Below are 4,658 nucleotides of genomic sequence, written 5' to 3'. Positions count from 1 at the left end.
TACATTTAAGAGAGCCTTACTTCTCATCAACAACCACGGAGACCCAAAGCCAGTAAGATGATGTTTTTCAGGTGTTGAAAGAAAAAGACTGTCAATGAGGAATTCTGTATCTCAAAAATCTATCCTTCAAAATTGAAGAAACATTAAGACCTTTACATGTAGACAAAAACCTAGAGATTCTGCCTTTCCCACAAGCAATATTAAACTGAACTTTCAGGTCGAAATAGGAGAGCACTAAACAAAAACTCCAATTTACACAAAGAGATAAAAAGCGCCAGCAAAGGTAACCAGATAGGTGAATATAAAGACAGCTCATATGGATTTTTGTTCGCTTCTCTTTTCTTATCTGATTCAAGATACACAAAAAATAATTATAAAAGTGCATCAGTGGGCTTATAATATGTACACACACAATTGGTATAACAATAATAAGCTTTACGAAAGAAGGAGGAAATAGGATAATAGTTACAAAGCTTTTTGTTTACTGTTGAAATTAAGTTGGTATTACTCTACAGATTAAGATAGAATATCAATTGTAATCTCTAGGGCAACCATAAGAAAATAACTCAAGAATTTAGTAAAATTGACAATAAGGCAATTACATTGTATAATAAAAATATCTGTTTTAAACTTCAAAACGGGCAATATTAAATGAATAAAGGAACAAAAGACATAAAATATATGGAAAAGAAATAGCCAAATGGTAAACATAGATCCTATCTTCTCTTTAATTACATTTAATGTAATTGGACTAAATCTTCCAATCAAAAGTCATATATCTGTACAATGGATTTAAAAAGCCATTGTCCAATCATATGCTGTCTACAAGGGACACACTTTTGATTCAGAGTAGACTGAAAGTAAAAAGATGGAAAAATGTATACTATGGAAAGAATAACCAAACATAACCCTTTTTTTGGCTATCCTAAGATCAGGTAAAATAGAGTTTAAGGCAAAAGAGAGTTACTGACCAAAGAAAGACAGTTGAGAATGATTAAAGGAACAATTCATAGGAAGGATATAATGATCAATGTAGAATATATGAATGCACCTAACAACAGAGTGCCTAAATACATGAAACAAAAACTGACACAACTGAAGAGGGAAAGGCACAATTCATCAGTAGTTGGAGACTTCAACAACCCACTTTTACAAATGAATAGAACAACTAGGCAGAAGATTGGCCAGAAATTAGGAGATTGAAACAACATTATCAATGAGTTATATCTAACAGACACCTATAGACTACTCAAGAGCAGAATACACATTCTTCTCAACAGAACATGGAATATTCTGCAGGGTAGACCTTATATTGGCCATAAAATAAGCCTCAATAAACTTAAAAGGTTTTAATTTATACAAACGGCGTTCCCTGAACAGTAAAATGCCAATACAGGTGTTAAGAAAATGAGGTTGAAGGGAGTGTAAATATTCACATCCCTTTGTGGGGAAGGGGTGCAAAATGAGACCAAGTTGTATGATAAAGGCAAATTGCAGGAGAGTCTATGCTGAAAATCTCATTTTTGAGGCAAAATGAAAATGCAACGAAAGTGATAGAAACATCACATCATTTGTGTACACATCGTCATCCTCTATACTTGTCTCTACTTAGTTTGGTGGAACGTTCTGGGCATTCAAAAAGGCTGCATACATATAGGGGATCTCAAGTTGACTGATGGTAGAAATGCGTGGTACAACTTTGGCTATAACAGTTATCCCATCTGTGTGTGTGTGTGTGTGTGTGTGTGTGTTGTGTACATGTGTATGTATATCCATATATATACACGTGTGTATACACACAGCTATATGTCTTTACCTATATACAAGTATTGTATATATAAATTTGTATTTATGTGTGTAACCCTATATTTGTGTGTCTGTGTGTGTGTTTACAGGCATTGACAAATTAGAGAATAATATTCATTTTTGTTTTAGTTTGTTACCTACAGCTATCACTTCATGTAGTATGATTATAATAGCTGCTTTATATCTTTTTCTTTTACTTCCAATACTTGTGTCATCTTTGTGCTTGCCCCTCTTGCTTGCATTTTCCCATGAAATTTATTAACCTTTCCCCGGTTTTTCATATACTAATTAATTTTAAGTATATCTGGACATTTTAGTATTCTGTTTTTAGAGACTGTATCATGATATCCTTCAGAAAATGTTCATATAGATATACAGATATATAGCTATATATGTGTGTAATTTTTTTTCTTAGTTTACTTTTGTTTTAGGTTCAGGCCACAGATTCGAAATTTTGTTGGCTGTTGTTCCAGTCTCGGTTCATATTTCAAAGCCTTTGTGGTGCTATTCATATCTGGCTTACATATGTACCAGCCAGCGAGGAATGTGGGATAATGACAGTGGTCTACTTGATCAGTACTCAAATCATTTAATATTATTTTTAGGTTCAGGTACGTGCATGTGCAGTTTGTTCAGAGCCCAGATCTTTATGTGCACAATCTTATGTGGTCATTTTCATGAACTCCATTATCTCAGCAAACTCATTGGTGAATTCTAGTGCTTCAGGGTACCGATACCGACTTTTGGCTAAAGTATTGCAGTTTAATTTCTCTCCTCTGTCTTGAAAGTTCTCTGATGGGTTTCACCCCAAAGCTAAATAGCAAAAGTACAGAACGAGAATGAATAAGAAAAACAACAACAGCATCAATGGAAAAGAAAAAGAGTGTTTCCATGGAAGCTTTGTCTGTGCACACTTGGTATTTTAGTTTTCTAGGGCTGCCATCACAAAATGCCCTAGAGTGGCTGGCATAAACAACAGAAATTTATTTTCCCACAGTTCTGGAGGATGAAAGTCTGAGATCAAGTTGTCAGCAGGTTTGGCTTCTTCCGAGGGCTCTCTCTTTGGCTTGCAGATGGCCGCCTCCCAACTGTGTCCTTACAGGATCTTTCTTCTGTGTGTATGCATTTCTGGTGTGTCTTCGTATGTCCAAATCATCTCTTCTTTTCTAGCACACCAGTCAGATTGGGTTAGGACCCACCCGTATGATCTCACTGGACTTTAATTACCTTTTAAAAGGTCCTGTCACCAAACACAGTCAAGTTTTGAGATAATGAGGCCTAGAGATTCCACATATGAATTTGGGGGTCTATATTTCAGTCCATTAGGGGTAAATATACATGACCTTTGACTTGGCTATGGATTCTTAGATAGGACAAGAAAAGCATGAGAAAAAAAGAAAAAGAACAGATAAATTGGATTCTGCCAAGCTAAAAACCTTTTTGTGTCAAAGGATATTAACAAGAAAGCAAAAACAACCTACAGAATGGGATAAAAATTTTGTGGCAAGCACGTATCTAATAAGGGTCTAGTATCTGGAATGGAAAAAAACAAAACAAAACAAAACAAACCAAAAACCAACCCCCCCCCACAACCCAACAACAAATAGACAAACCAGTTTGAAAATGGACATAGGATGTGAACACAAATATCTCAAGAAAAGATATACAAATATGCCATAAGGACAGGAAAATCAGCTCAACATCATTAGTCATTAGGGAAATGCAAACAAAACCCCCACGTGATGCCACAGCACACTCACAAGGGTGGGTGTAATAGAATTATTTTTTAAATGAAAAATAGAACATATTGAGCAGAATGTGGAGAAATTGGGATCCTTGTGCATTACTGGTTAGTATGTAAGATGAATGCCTTCACTGTGGAAAACAGTTTGACAGTCCCTCAAGTAGTTAAATGCAGAATTACCATATGACTGACTCAGCAATTCCACCCCCAAAATTGAAAGCATTTATTCAATGAAAACTTGTATACAGATGTTCATAGCAGTCCTATTTACCATAACCAAAAGGTGGAAACATACCAAGTCCCAAGTGTCCATCAACTGATGGACAGACAAACAAAAGTGGCATGTCCACACAGTGGAATATCATGCAGCCATAAAGAGGAATGAAGTACTGATACATGCAACACGATGGATGAACCTCAAAACCATTATGCTAAGTGAGAGAGGCCAGACACAAAAGGTCCCATACTGTATGATTTCATTTGTATCAAATATAGGTAATATAGAATAAATGTGGAATAGGTAAATTCGTAGAGAAAGAGAGCAGAGAAGTGGTTTCCAGAACGTGGAGTCACGGATGGTGAAACGGGGGAGAACTAATTAATGGGTATGGGGTTTCCTTTTGGGGCGATGGTGTATTTTGGGACTAGACAGAGGGGATGCCTGGAGAGCACGGTGAATGTACTAAGTGCCACTGATGTGTACCCTCTGAAATGGTGAATTTTATCACAATAATAATAACCATCATCATAAACAGAATAAAGGTGCTGATTGGCTTTACACTTTTACAAATAGACTGTGAATTAACTTCAACATCTGCTAAAATGCATCATTTAGGAAACCTTTATGTTCTTAATAGTGGGGCTCAACTTACAGTAATACTTGGGAATCCCACTAAATTTTTTTTTAAAGATTTTATTTATTTATTTGACAGAGAGAGACAGCCAGCGAGAGAGGGAACACAGCAGGGGGAGTGGGAGAGGAAGAAGCAGGCTCCCAGCAGAAGAGCCTGATGCGGGGCTGGATCCCATAACGCCGGGATCACGCCCTGAGCCGAAGGCAGACGCTTAACGACTGCGCCACCCAGGCGCCCCTCCCACTAAATTTTAA

Source organism: Ursus arctos, chromosome X (genome assembly GCF_023065955.2).
Source record: "Ursus arctos isolate Adak ecotype North America chromosome X, UrsArc2.0, whole genome shotgun sequence".
In the NCBI taxonomy this organism is placed as follows: Eukaryota; Metazoa; Chordata; class Mammalia; order Carnivora; family Ursidae; genus Ursus; species Ursus arctos.
The sequence above is the reverse complement of the archived record's forward strand: the minus strand, read 5'-3'. Positions refer to the sequence as shown.